At 36.0% G+C, this 16099-nt stretch overlaps 1 long non-coding RNA gene across 1 annotated transcript in view; it reads left to right on the forward strand.

Moving 5' to 3' along the window:
- LOC150088413 (uncharacterized) overlaps positions 1 to 16099 on the forward strand; it is a 71958-nt gene that overhangs the window by 7814 nt on the left and 48045 nt on the right. Inside the window, exon 2 of the long non-coding RNA XR_016546736.1 lies at positions 13313 to 13560. This is a non-coding gene — a long non-coding RNA (uncharacterized LOC150088413). The remainder of the gene's footprint in view (positions 1 to 13312; positions 13561 to 16099) is intronic.

A 16099-nucleotide genomic window follows, 5' to 3' on the forward strand; every position in this document is an offset into this window, starting at 1 on the left:
CTCATACAGTGATTTAGGCCTAAACAATTGTAATTGAGATACTAGAGTCATTTGAGTTATTCTATTAAAAAAAAAATTATAAATGCTATTATTGAGTTGCACTTACCTGTGTTGAGAATTAGTTGATTATATCTTAACGCTGGTGATATCTAATTACTTGGATGCTTTAATATATGTGTCTACACTAAAATTGATCTGAACTCATGTAAATCACACTGCACTTAAGAGAAACAAATAATAACTGCCTGTAAACTACAGAAGTTTTACAACAGAACACCTGTTTTCCTGTATATCACCACCAGAATGTATTGCTGTTGAGAATCTTCCAGATGCAAATGATTTGTACATTTGAAAGTGACAAGGAAGAATTTAGATAGTAAATACTTGGTATCAGAAATTCTTTTGTTTAATTAATATACATCATAATGTTTGGAAGTTTGGTTGTTAAAGTATTTACTTTGTATGTTTTTTTGTAAAACTGTAGAATTTGGTTTGTTTTTTGGAATTTGCCTAAGTTTGCTTATATTTTTTATTGTGCAGTTTTTTTTCCCTCTCCCAATGAAAAAATCTCTGCCTCTATTCATGTCTAATTCTTAATGTTGGGTTCTCCAAACAAGCTCATCTCTACCTTGTACCTTTGTGTTAAGAACAGTACAGTCAGTCCTCGTATAGTACGATAGTTGTGTTCATAGAAACCCTCGAGCAATGCAAAATCGTGCAATATAAACAACAGGCCCTATGGGAAAAATGGGGTTAGGTGCTGACCACCCAAGATTGAACACACATTTGTAAAGAAAACATTACCAAACACAATAAATAGTCGTAATAAAATAAAATAGTTATGTATTTTTTTACGACTATTACGTAATAAAATATTGCTAATGCTTTTGCTTCTATCATAAGCAAACTTGTTTTTTGTTTGATTTTTCTGTCCAAACAGACGACAGCTGTTCCATCTCTTCCAATTCTGTGTTTTAATCTAATGGATTTTAATTACACTTTGAGTTGTTCCTGCTATGAAAGTTTTTATTTTCTCTGCATTCTTTGTAATTCTCGGCGTTGCCTCATTTAGGCCTGTAGCACGTGCAATATCACATGGTCTTTCATTTTGCTCAAAGCGTTTCACAATTTTTCTCTATTGACAGAGGCAGACTGGCCATAAGCCTTACCGGGGAAACCCCGGTAAGGCTTATGGTCTCCGGTGGGCCGGAGACCGGTGTGATTTTGGCCATAAACCATAGTATGAGGCCACTATAAATTTTCCCGGGTAAGAATTTTTTACCAGCCCGCCTCTGTTTATCGATATTGCTTTTCTTTTTCTCTGAATCTGTAGTCTTCACCAGGACCCTTCCTTTTTACACCTTAAGTATTTTACTCATTTTTAGGGAATAAAGCACAATTACAAAACAAGGAGGCACGCTTGATACACATAAACAAAGCTGCGCGCATGTAGCAACTGAATAAACAACACCGAAGGCAGAGACACACTATGAACATCTCACTAGCTGACATTTTACTAAAGCACATTTCCTGGGGGTTACTACCATAAAACAATAAAAACAATTTCCAGTTGCGTTTCTGCTAGTGGAATCTGTTATAAACTGGTAGTAAACTCGATCTAATTGCATTTGCGATAATAACAATAGCTGGAATTGTGTGGGTTTTTAAGTTATTATGGTGAAATGTTTCCCCTTCACTGATATAGAAAACATAAATACATTTTCAGAATCTTCTCTTCATTCCTGTTGTGTTCAGTTGGGGTGATTCTGCATTCGACTGCCATTTCTTGTAAACACAAAGGCGAATCGTGCATAAGCGAATTCGGTTCGTGTTATATAAGATATTGTTCCCCTATTTACAAAGGGTACTAGGAAAGTTTTGCAATACAGCTTTGTTTATTTAATTTTTTCAAAGCAATTTCCTCTACATTCAATACACCTCTCCATCCTCCGAAACCAATCTTTAAACCAGTTCTGCCAAGTTTCACTAGGGAGTAAAGCATACTCGTTGTCCCAAGCCCGTAGAAGGTCCTCATCACTGGAAAACCGCCTCCCTTTTAGCTTCATTTTCACATGCGGGAACAGTGCAAAGTCACAGGGAGCAAGGTCTGGACTGTAGGGAGGGTGCTCAAGAAGTTTCAGTCCTGTCGTGGTCAAATATTCGGTGCAGGCTTTGGTGCGGTGAGCTTTAGCATTATCGTGATGGAGGTACCAGGTGTCCATTCTTGACTTTGGCCGCAGGTTCTTCATAGATCCAATGACTTTAGGCAGGCATTGTTCAGTATACCACTTAGCTGTGACTGTCTTCTGCGTGTCCAAAACGACACGTTCCACAATTCCACTCGATTTGAAAAATACAGCTATCATTTTCTTCTTTACAGATCGGGATTTTCTGACAATTACGGGTGTGTCGTCATCATCAAAGACCAAGACCCAAACTTTGTTTTGAGCCTTGGTCGGCAGATCGTAATAGTACAGCCAAGTCTCGTCACCTGTCACGATGTTGTTCACATACCGAGATTGTCCCTTATCAAACTTTTTTAACATCTCCCGGCACCAAGTCACATGTCGTGTCATCTGCTCTTCAGTCAGTTGATGCGGCACCCAGAGAGAACAAAGTTTCTTCACGTGCAAATGATCTTGCAGAATCGAACGAATTGCTGGTGCATTTAGGCCCAAAGTATCCTCTATCTGTTGGTAGGTCACTCGCCTGTTTTCTTCAAGCATTTTCCTCACAGCAGTAACGTTTTCCTCCGTAACTGACTTTTGTCGCCTTCCCGGCCTCTCAGAATCCTCCAGAGTGAAATTTCCCCTTTGGAATTCTCTATACCACCTGAATATCATTGTACAATGTGGACAATCATCATCTAGTGCAAGAGTCATTTCTTCTAAGCACTGGACTATGGTTAAACCATGCACGAAATTATACCGCAAAACTGTCCTTATCTTATTTCGTGACCACGATGCCATCGCAAGCACTTTACACTCTCACTACTAATGAATAACTGAGCCCATCGACTTGGCGCGGCGGCTACTATGCACGTATGAACATGTCTCAACATGCAGCAACAAGCAGCTTCCTGTGATTCATTGTTGCGTCATATTGCAAAACTTTCCTAGTACCCTTTGTATAAATCATGTATGATCTAATTCGTGTAGTGTAAACACGTGTTATACGAGGACTGACTACTCAGTAATGTCAGTTAGTGTTTCTGAAATGTGGATTATGTTGATGTTTGACTGGCTCCTTTGTAACTAGGAAGCAGCCAGAAATTTCTTAATTGTCATTTTTCTCATTCTTTCTTATTTTAACAACTAAGACAATGAAGTAACAAAAAAAGAAAGAAAAAATGCTGCTTCTGGATTCCCAACATTGCCATAAACATGTAGGCCAATGTCACTTACTGATTGTAGAACAACCAAAATTTAAAAAAAAAAAATATGTAGCAATAATGCTAAGGCTTCAAGGGATTCTGCCACCCAAAAAATGTAAACATCGAAAGAAGACAGGCAAGTCGATCACATCTTAATTAGACAAGTTCACATCTTAATTAGGATAAGAATGAGTCCAAGAACAGTATTACTAACTGCAGACATGAATTTGAAGGTTCTACATAGATTATTTAACTGGATTATATATCTCTGGTGAGAGTCCAAAAATGCAGTTTTAGTTTAGTGTCTTATGTTGTTATATTGGTATAATTAAGGGATCTGAAATTCTTGGACTGAGAGCCAGATCTTGATAAAGAGCTTCAATTACCACCAACTGAGTAGTTAAAAGATGTTTTTGTCCCCTCTGCATGCAACTAGACCTTATTTTAGTGGAAAGTTCTACACTAAGGCTATAGACCAATAATTTTAGGAAAATGAATGTCTCAGTGCAACTCATCTAGCAAAGTCAGCAAAATAATTTTCAAAGTATTGCTCTAATCCTTGAATAGTGACCTTTAAGCTTTAGACCAAATTGACAATAGGAGATATCTCATCTGTGAATATGCTACTTATTACTCATGCTTACCTCTTAAGGGTGGAGTATAGTACCCTTAATGTCATCAGTGTAACACTTATTTTATGCACAAAATATTCAAAACAAAATACATTAACTCGTAACAAGTACAGTTATGAGAGCTCGGATATTGCAAGCAAATTCTTGGTATAACCTGTTATTGCTTGCCATATTCTCTTACTATACCAACTGTGTGGTACTACACTCAGAGTAGTGGAGAATAAAAAAGACCTGGGGTAATTGTGCAGTCAGATATGAAGTTTTCTGAGCAGTGTAGAGCAGGCTGCCATAGCAGTTCATGGGGTCTTGTCATGATATACAGGAATTTTGCTAGCAGGGATAAGGTGACTATCCCTTTGTATAAGGCACCGGTCAGACTACACCTTGAGTACTGCTTACAGGTCTGGAGGCCTCATTTTAGGAAGGATGTAGAGTTACTAGAATGAGTACAGAGAAGGGCAAAGAGATTGGTGAGGGGTTGCTCTTACCAAGAAAGGCTTAAGTTCTGCAAATTGCAGTGTCTGAAGACTTAGGCACCTGTGAGGTGATCTGATTGAAGTGTACAGTATAAGGTCTCGAATGGCTTGATCAAGCCAAATGCTGATGGGATTCTTCCCCTTGCTCAGATTACATACACACTTGAGGGGTTACTGCAAAAACCTTGGGAGGTGCACTATGGCCACAGAAGCCGATGCGCCAACAACTACCAAAAAAAAAAAAAAAAACACTTGAGGGAGCATAAATTCAAATTGAGGAAAGACAGTTGTAGAATAGTGTGGAAATTTGCCTTTAGCCAGCAGGTGGTTGATTGCTGGAACAAACTTCCATCTGTTATTGTGGAAGTTGATAGCTTAAATAAGTTCAAGGAAGAATGAACAATGGGAAGGTTTTTTTTGCTGATGCTGTATAAGCTTGCTCCCTTGCATCATATGCCTATACTAATATCCCTGCCGATAGCAATTTACGTATAACCCTTTTAATGATTCTTAGAATCTTAGTGAGATGCCACCACAAAGAGCATAGGTCCCGTTCCAGTGTCATACTGGAAATTCCTGTATGTCCCATGTTACAAGGTTCCAGAGTTCTATGGGGGAAGTTCTAATGGTTACCTGTAGTGGGGGCATGATAATTCAGTTGCACACTATCTTGTTTAAATAAAGTATGTCCCATGCTGCAGGGCACATTTGCATTTATTTTTTTGATTTCTTTCCCCAGCCTCTTAATCCTCTTTTGTACTGTATCTCTCTGTTAGGAATTCCTAGAAAACCTAGGGAGAGAAATTTACTTGGCAAATTATCCAATGAAATTTTTCTGTATTGGTACGAAATGTTTGGCTTTCAGATTCAGTAAGACTGAAGAATGACAAATCTTTGTAATTGCACCGAATATGGCTTTTTAAAATGTGAAAGAAACATTTAGAATTTTTAAAAACAATTTTTGCTACTGTAGTTTAGGTTTTGTTGTGTTGTGTTAAATTAAGTTCTTTTCTTACTTGAAATTGCGGGGGGGGGTGAAACATTTTTGACAGTTGGCAAGAGAGTGAGAAAGGAACAAGCAGTGCATCCATTTACAAAAAGTTAAGACTGAACTCATCAGTGTGTCAACCATGTGGAAAAATCAGGAAAGAATTACTAGTGCTTTTTAAAAAATTGTCATTGTGAAAAAGTTACTTGTGATAATTGATCTGGATAAGGCTCTGAGTTGGATTACATTGAAAAGAAACTGTATTCCTATTAGTGGTCCTCTACTTGAAACTACAAGTTGAAAAATTGGCTCGTGAACTTGGATATGCAGATTTTATTTGCAATAACAAGTGGCATGACTGATTCAAAAAAGAAATATTGTGTATGGTATAAGATAAGTATGAAATCTGGTGGTTTGAACGAAGAAGTGAGTAATGGCTGAATTGAAAATGTGTGGCCAGATATTATAGGAAAAGGTTTCTGTGAACGTGACATTTTTAACTGATGAAGCTGGTGTTTTATAGATTGACCCACAAATTTAAAGGTGAAAAGTGCACAGGTGTAAAATTATCCAAAAGGCAACTGACTGTCCTGATGGGTTTGGAAAGTCATTATACACCTATTTCAAAGGAAAGTAAGTTTTTAATGTTATTACAAATAGTTTGTTATTGCCCAGTTTTACTTAACATAAGTGGTACAATAATGTTGAAATTGACCTCCATGGACATCCACAAAAATCCTTGAACACCTTTAATTTTATTTTCAAAAACTTTCTTTAGTCCTTGTGCAATGTCTGTTGTAAGTAGTTTGGACTTCCTGAAGTGATCGTGGGTTTTCATAAACTTTATTTTTTGCTGCTGCTAACAGATAAAAATCAGATGGATCCAAGTCTTTAAACAAGGGGACCACAGATTTTTTTGACATTATTCAATCACCAAAAATTTTGCATGTAGGCATGTCATCAATTGTGTAGCAGTATGGGCAATGGCAGAATCTTGCTGAAACCACCCATTCTTGATTTCATCCTTATTCAGTTAGCCAATAAATTGGTAGAGAATATTGGAACAGTAATGTTCAGAGGTTATTCATTGAAGAAGATTGGTTCTAGAAGAATGATTCTCCTTCTGGAGATGGCATCTCAAATACCCAACTTCTGCTGATGGAGGTGTTTTATCCAGACTGCATTTTCAGATGTCCATAATTGGGCATTTTGAGCATTCACATACCCTGACAATTGCACCTCATCAGTGAAGAATGCAAGATTCTGAATACCATTATATTTTCAGTGATGACATATTGAAACCAGTTGCAATATGTACTTGCTTTTGGTGATCTGCTACTTTTAATTCTTGGACAACTGTGATTTTTGTATGGGGGAAAGGCATAGTTCTGGCAGTACCACTAAATGCACAGTTGTAGGACTGATGTTTTGCTATCGTGGCAATGTCTGTATTGATTTTGAAGGACTTGCAGCACTGAAGCTAAAATATCTAGGAGTTTCTCTTCTCAGTTTCGGTGGTCTTCCCCTTTTCTCTGTGTTGCACACAGCACCTGTTCTCATGAATTTTGTCTATTAATGTCCACACACCATGCCAGTGTGGTTACTGCTGTATTTGGAAATTTCTTACAGAAGGTCTGGAATGCTTGCCAATCTTGTTAAAAACATACTCAACCAAAAAAAAAAAAAAAAAAATGCTCCTCCAATCAGTGGCTTATCCAGGTATCATCATAAGGGGGGGGGCATGGTGACCAGTCTTGAGTTTTTTTTTTTAAATGCCTCCTGCATTCTTTTTCTTTAATTTCAAATTTTTTGTTAAGGGGAGCATATGCCCTCTCTACCCACCCCTGAATATGCTCCTGCCTCCAATGACAGAACCAGCATTAGTGCACTCCACAATAGCTATCTTACAGCCAACTGATCTTGACTCCCCCCCCACTAGGTGTACTGATTCTCATATTGCAAATGAGAATCCATGATCTAGTCATCACTCATGAGTGTACAGTGATTCATCATTTTACACATTGCTGTTGTTGTCGTCGTCGTTGTAGGGCACCTCCGTAGCCAGGTGGGCAGGAGCAGCAGTGTGTAGCACACGCTTGATTAGACCGGGGTTTGAGCCCGTGACCACCAGATGCAGAAAGATCAGGGAATAGCCACTGCATATCTCCAGAGCAATATGGCCTTAGTTGCTAATGCTCCTAAAAAAAAAAAAAAAAAAAAAACATTGCTGTTGTACAGGTGTATAGTGACTTTCCAAACACCCTGCACGAGTGGAACTGAAAAGAAAACTTAGTAATAGGCAAATCCAAGATGTTTTCAAAATCTTTAAGTAATATACTAAGCTAACAAAAAAGCCTGGACAGAGCCTAGAAGAAAAAAAGCAATATTTTGCTGATTTTACACAATTGTCCATAATATCCCATTCTTCTCTCAAACCTTTATTTTTACCACTGAACCTGTGAGTCAAGGCATTATTAGAACCCTTAATTGCCACTTTAGAAAATTTATAATATTGGAAACTGGAATCCATCGAAAGAAAGGAAAAATTTCAGTTCTTGATGCTCCGATTCATGAGTGAGGAATTGGGTTACAGTCACATCAAAGATCATCAAAAACTCTTTTAATAAGGCAGGACTAAAGCTTATGGAAGTTGATGAAGACACTGAGAAAATGGTGACAATTTGAAGAAACATAACTTGAATTATGAGCTACATTTGAGACTGGGCAACAACCTCATGACTGCCAAAACACCAATAGGTGAGGACTTTATCAAAGCTGTTAGAGAAAGTCTTTCTAAGACTGGCAAGTGTCCAGTAATGTTGAGTGCAGAGGCACAAGGGCTTTAAGAAGCTTCCTTTTATGAAACCAATAATATTTATCCCAAATTGATTTTTATTTCAGTAAAATTCAAGACATTGTTCATAAATTTTGCCTTAAAAGGCAAAATTTCAAACAAATGACATTGGAAGACATTCTTTAAAAAATAAATGTATTATATCAAGATTTTTTAATAATGAAATTATTTTTCTTGTGAATTATTTATATATTTCATAAATATATCAAATAAATTAATTGTGTAATCTTGAGCTATGGTTATTATTTTTTTTCTCTTTGGTTTTTTTTATCACTTTTTCATAAGTAATCTATATATCTGCATGTGTGATAAATATAGTGACTAACAACTACAAAAATGGATATAACGTAATGGTAATAATGAGCAATATTCTTTGGTCCTTTTTTTTTTTTTTTTTTTTTGTTAGTTATTGGTGCATCTGCTTCTGTGGCCATAATGCACCTCCCAAAGTTTTTACATTTACTCTGATCCAAGCCCGAGGTGGGATTCGAACCCGCGACCTTTGGGTTGCCAGGCAGGCATTTTACCCACCTGGCTAGCCCGGTCGGTATAGCACCATATTTAGCAGTCACGGGCTTGAACCGCAGTCACTCAAGGCACGTGTACTTATGCAACTGTGTGCTTGACCACTCGGCTACGGGGCCCTTTGGTCCCTTGTATCTCGTTATAATAGTTGTACTGTATATAACACCAGAATCTCTTATGCCTCTAATGAAGTCCCACTTGTGCTTTCCTTACTTTTGGATAATGAAATGTCTTAAATATTTTCACTTTTCTAAGAATAATTACTGTATGTTATCTCCTTTAGTGAGGAAAATGAGATTGTGTCCAATAAATTTGCAATTATTTATATGTAAACTAATAACAATACTTGCCATATGTATGGCACACTATGGCCTTAGATGTTGATGTACCAAAAAAAAAGTCTGCAAAAAAATATTGTTGGTGGGAAGCTGCATTTAACTTGCTTATTGACTATGGACACAGAATACAGGTTTGAAGGGCATATGTTATCAGTTACATCCCTACAAGGAATGACTGCTTGAAGCAGTCATGCGTGTAAGTCTGTATGAATTAGTGGTTTGAAAATATACAGGTGGGGTTGCCAATTTTGAAATACTTGGTTATATTTTTAAAAATCTGATCAATTAACAAAATGCTGACTAACTGACATAAGCAGCAAAAAAAACTATCAGATAAAAAGACATGTGAACCGAGAATATTTTTATTTCTGTGCATTCACTATACACCTAATTCTGTTTTTACACGATAGATATGTTCCTGAAAAATACGTGTAAAAAAAATTTATGTAAAAAAAGATTGTATTTATGGAAGAAAAGATTGGTTCCGGATCTAAAAAATCGGTAAAAATAATTTAAAAAAAAAAAAAAAAACCACATAAAAATATTCGCTTTAAGCTTATTTTATTTCGACAAAATACACATGTAATGAAAATGTACTAAAGTAAATTTGAATGCATATGAAATGAAAAAAATTCTTCATGAACAAAAAAAAAATCTGTTTTACACATAAGATTTTATTCATTTTCACTTTCTGATAATAAACGACGCATACGTTTGCGTGTGACTGGAATATCACTGCTATCACTAGAAATGTTGTGGACATTGTCTGCTTCCTCTATTAATGAAATTCTTTCTGCGATCTCTTGAGCAAAATCAGCACGAGTCTCCTCTGGTGCTGATGTTTCACCGGTTTTACGAACAAATTCAGTTATTAATCGTTGTGTTCGTGTTTTGGTTAGGCCGTTATATAATTCTCTGTAAGAGGCTGTCAATAACTTCAGTTAATGTTGAAACTTCCCAGCGCATTCCTCATTAGGGTCACGTTTGACAAAATGATTACCTAATTTTCTGACCAGTTCCAGACCTTCTTTTATTAAATCTGCATTTAGAACAGGATCATTTTCTTCATTATCACTACGTTCTGTGGGATAAGGAGTCCCAAGGACAACCTCTAATATTTCATCTTCGCTTAGGGCTTTGTCGGTTAACAATTCATCAATATCTTCAAACGATAGATCATCGAATCCTTCTCCACCAATTTTGTGTGCCATTGTAATAATGTTGGGAAATTCGGTCGTATTAGGGATGATGGGATCTTTGCTTTTTACACATTGTGGCCAAACTGCTTTATAACACTCATTTAAAGTTGCTGGTTTTAATTCAGTTAACGCTAATCCAACTTGATTGATACAATCCATAATTGAGAATTTCTTCCACACATCAATGACTGTTAGTGTTTCATCATTCAGTTTATCTAAAACTGTTGGAATGTTTGTTTTACGTAGTATGTTTTAATTGTCGCAATTATACCTTGGTCTAGCGGTTGTATCAAAGGTGTAGTATTAGGTGGCAGAAATAAAATTTGTACGTTTGGGTGTTCCAAGACAGGATGGCCGGGTGCATTGTCAAGAATCAGAAGAACTTTAAATTCGAGACCTTTCAAATTCATCTGACTTCTGGGACGAAACATTTGTTGAACCATTCTGTAAAGATAGCAGTGGTCACCCAGGCCTTCTTGTTTGCCCTCCAGTGAACAGGCAGTTTATTGATATCTACACCTTTCATTGAACGTGGGTTTAGGGCTCGATTTACCAGCAGTGGTTTCAACAAACGTACGATCTCCTGAAGCATTGCAGGAAATAATGTCACACGATCCTTACCAGCAGTTTTCCGTGATACATTTGTTTCCAGAAGAAACCAGTTTTATCTGCATTCCACACTTGATCGGGAGTGTATCCTCCATCTTCAATAATTTTTGCAAGTTCCTGCGGGAATACTTTAGCAGGCGATTCATCTGCAGATGCAGTTTCACCTTTAATTTTTATATTATTAAGAGCATTCCTTTTAAGAAACCCTGTCATCCAACCTGTACTTGCAGAAAATTCATATTTTCTGTTTAACTGAGATTGAAGTGCTTGGCTCATTTTCTTTAATCTGTCTGTAAATTCTTAGTGCTGTTTGCTTGATGGCATTTCCATCTACTGGTACTCTTTTTTTAATGACTGATCTTCTATCCATATTACCAGAGCCTTTTCCATTTTTTCCTTGACAATATCTTGTATATGATGATGAATTAACACTTACTTTTGTTCCAGAACATAGACTTCCTAATTGCAGCTTCATTTTTCTTAATAGTTTTTACGGTAGCTTCATGTTCACCAAAATGCTTTCCTACAGACGTAGCCCCTTGTCCAGTTGCAAGACGATCTAAAATTTGAATTTTAAGTTCCAAAGAAATTGCTTTCCTTTTCATTTTGGTAATAGGCAAATTATTTGACATTATATAAGGGCTACCGAAAAATATCTCAGTTAGAATTAATAAAAAAAGGTATGAAAAATTTGTGAACTTACAATTTATTGACTATCGGCAAAATTAATAAATTTATATGTGCACAAATTTCACTAAAGATTCTTTCACTTTGAAATAGAGCTTACTACTGCGCAGTGATCTGATTGAGGTGTATAAGACCTTGAATGGGTTGAGCACGCTGAATTCTGATTGGATCTTTCCACTTGTTCAGATTACGAACCTAAGGGGCCATAAAGACATGTAGAATAGATGTGTGGAAATTTGCCTTTAGTCAGCGGGTGGTTAATTGCTGGAACAAACTTCCATCTGTCGTTGTGGAAGTAGATAGGTTAAATAATTTTAAGGAGGAACTGGACAGGCATTTGGAGGGAATGGTTTTTTTTTTTTTTTTTTTTTTTTTTTTTGGCTGATGCTGCATAAGCTCATACACTTGCTTTCTTGCATCACATGCTACTACATTGTAAACTAATTTTGAGAGTTGTTGGGGATGATTGTAGCTCCTTTAAAATTTTTCAGTTAAGCAGGACTGCCTTGGTTGTGGTAATTCTAATTCAAGAAAAAGAGGCAGATTTCTTTTCCAACTATTAAGTTTTAATAATAGTCATTCACAAATGATTTGATAGAATATTCTGTAGCCGAGTGGTCAGGAGTGGGAGTGCAGTAGCACACGCTCTTTGAGTAGACCGGGGTTCAAGCCCTTGCCTGCTGAATACGGTTGATCTGCCAACTTGCACTGGACCAGCGTGGCAGATTATGGTCCATTTCCTGCAGCATGAATTGTTGAGGAGGCTTCCATCCTGCAGTGGGTTGATAATGGCTGCACTTGACCTTTTTTTTTTACTAAATTTCTTCCGAAGATACAATGCACGAATACCGTAGATGTGCACCAAATTCAATAAAAACGTTGATGATTCATAGATACTCAGACGTACACATTGGTAAACAAAAGCACGCGTTTCAAAACGCACACACTATCTGTTATCCAATCTATTGGTGCGTATAAATAGAAATGATACTAATATGCCACAAATAAAAAAAATTTTTCTTAGAATTTAGGCAAAAAAAAAATTTATAGAAATCGTGTTAAATCAAAATGACTTGCATAAAAAGAGAATGAAATATTTATTTTAAATTCGTGTTAAATCAAACTTGTTTAAAAAAATTTTGTGCAAAAAACAGAATTAGGTGTATTTCACTGATCAGTTACAGCGACAACAGCTTTAACTACTGACAACAATCAAGCTTAAACTAAAATTCGTTCTAGTAAGCAGGCAGATTATCACAAGCAATGACCAGTTCAGACTTACTATTCTGTCTGCTCCCATATGTGATTCTTTTAAGCTGCCTGAAAGTGCTGGTTGCCAGAAAGCCACTTGGGTTCTCTGCAAGCACCCTTAGGCCATACTGCACTGTATGTTTGTATATGTTCAGAGACCAGCTTTCATGTATTTAATCTGTGTGTGTGTGTGTGTGTGTGTACGTGCGCAACTGTTATTGCCTTAATTGAAGAATCATTCTTTAGTACTTTACCATCATTGTGCAGTAAAGTTGCTCATGATTATATTATAAATACCCTTGAAACATTAGTCTTGACATTCTTTATATAACCTGTTAATCTTTATTTTAATTATAAATTAAAGTGAATTTTATATTTAGGTCAAAGAAGATTTTGATAGAGTGAAGGACTTGGTCAGAAACGTCCAAATGGTTTGAATTCTAACAGCTGTTGCAGAGACCTACAAGCTGACTGGTTAAAACCTGTGGCAAGTGGTATCGTAGAATATGGATCAGCCAATGGGTAAAAGAAAGAAGTTTTGTTCAGGTCAACAGTTGATGACTAGGATTTGTTACCTATCCAGTAACACTTGGCTGGCTTATGAACTGATATTGGGAAACACCTTGAGGTAGATAAAAGGTTTGCAGGTCTGAATCATGCTTCCTTTTGTTCTATGCAGATGGTAGTAGAAAATGTGGTAGAAAATTTTTTGGTATAAAGAATCCTTTTAATTTTAAATATGGCTATTTAGAAAGGGATTTTTTTTTTAATCACTTAGTATCAACATTGTAAAGTTGGTTATAAGCAATTTTCAGTAAGGTTTTTATTGTCTAATTGGTTGTGTTCCCCAATTTTCACAGTGGGTGTTGAAGGCTGATCTAGACCTTCATTTTTAAGCATATGCACAAGAATGGTGAAAGTGTGGCAAATGGTTGGAATGCCACTCAGTTCCTGGTGGGATTTCCACACTTGCACACCAAGCTGAATATAGAAGTGCTTTGACATTTTTAAGAGCAAAATGGCAGGCAGAAATTCTCCTTGGGTTAAATGCACAACTTGGCAAATAAGACCTTGTCGCATGTAAGTGTGTGATTGGTACAAGTTTTACAGAGGTTCTGAAGTTGCTAACTATGCATGATTATTTGCATTTGGCAGATGAGCACGCACTATGGCAGCAGTTCCCAACCTTTTTTTTTACTCGCAAATTCCTTTCAAAATAATATTTTTATTGCAAACCACTAAGCCTATATTCTCAGAAATCTTATAATAATTCTGAATTTTTATTATAAAATATTTCCAGTACTAAGTTTTTATAAACGATATTGCATAATAATATAAAGTTAAGTACCTATTATGTAACAATGGTCTTTGAGAATGAAAAAATTTAGTACGGAAAACATTTATCATGCTATATATACTATTAGATAGTAAACTAATTATAAGGAATTGTGGAGATGTGGTTTCTTTCGTTGGCAATTCTTTACTTTATATTTAATTTTATTTTACTTTATTCTACCTTTGTTTATTATATTAGATATATAAATATTATTAGCCAGATACATATCGGCACATTCGTACCTAATCCCCCACTAAGATCCTGTTGCGCATGCTTTGCTATGTAAGGGCGTGTAGCCCAAATCACAACCAAATATAAATTTTTAACTGAACCGCATAAATTAATAAACTATTTTGTAGTTTATAAAAAATTTACCTATGTACATTTAAGCAGATGCCATTACAGAATTTTTAGCACAAACCCCTGGAACGCTTGAGAATCTCTGGGGGTTTGCGAACCACCTGTTGGGAACCACTGCGCTAAGGTATGCTCATCTGCCAACTGCAAATGAGCATACCTTAGAACATCTGCTCAAATAAGGAGCTGATTTTGGAAAACAAATAATTGTGATTTTGCTTTTAAGTTATTCATTGTCATTTATTGTTCAAGAACGTGTGCATAGTTGGTCCTAAAGATTCTGACGCTTGAACAGAAGGCACATTTTGCTGTTTCTGACAGTCATCTGAAGTGACTTGTAATGAGACTGGTGCACTTCCCAACTCCAGAATCAGAGATCCAATATGGGATGACACCACAAAGAATCTTTGCCATTCAAAAATTTTAAGATGCAGTATTTAGTTTGCAAGATCATGGTAAATCATGAAAAGAGTAATCAGTCAGTGATTCTGATGTTTATTATTATTTTTGTAATAAAGAAGTCTAGGTCAACTTTGAACCACCCTTGTATACTTTGAGTTTTGCAGTATTTTTTATAAGATTATGTATTGGTATAAATCACATGTCTTTGTTGCTGTTTCATCAAATCAGGTAAGGTAAATGGTTAGATTTATTAACCATGTTTGCATGTAGCAGCTGCGCCTTGAAGCAGCTTTGCATTTATGTCAAAAGACACTTCATTCTAACATGATAATAATAATAAGTATTAAAAAATTGTGATATGGCATGCCTGTACAGAAATGTTGGTAAACAAAGTATTGTGAACTATTGTCCATCAGTGTGTTTGAGTGAAAGAAAAGGAATGGCTCCTTTGTCCTTCATCAAAAATAGTTCATACAAGTTAACTTATCAAATTCTATATGACCAATGATGGTCAATGTAATGATAACATGTTTTGACTTTACTCTGAAATAAATATGAAAAATACTGAGGCAAAGTATGCCTTGAACAGTTAAATTCACTTATAGTTCAAGGCTGTCAGCTGTACTGCTTCTCTAAACTTCCAGAAATTTGGATAAGAATTTATATTAAGTATGGCTTTATTACATTCTTACCAAACTGGGTACTTAATGATTAAAATGGTTTCTTGATTATCAAACTTTTAGCTTTTTTACAAACTTCCATTTGGTCTGTCTTTTCCAGATAGGTTTTTTGCATCTAAAGAAAAAATAATAATACACACACACACACACACACACACACACACACACACACACACACACACACATACACACACATATTTATAATTATATTAGTGATAAAAAAAGAAAGAAAGTTAAAAAGACAATAACTAATATTTATGGGTCTTCCTTAACTTTTATCATCATTCGATTTATATTTGACCTATACTGGTTTATATTTGGTTTAGATTTAAATTACTTAGCATATATTGATCATCACAGAAACAGAGAACCTCTTGTCGTTTTTTGCCTTC

The sequence above is a fragment of the Mastigoproctus giganteus genome, chromosome 3 (assembly GCF_048544385.1).
Source record: "Mastigoproctus giganteus isolate SK-2022 chromosome 3, ASM4854438v1, whole genome shotgun sequence".
In the NCBI taxonomy this organism is placed as follows: domain Eukaryota; kingdom Metazoa; phylum Arthropoda; class Arachnida; order Uropygi; family Thelyphonidae; genus Mastigoproctus; species Mastigoproctus giganteus.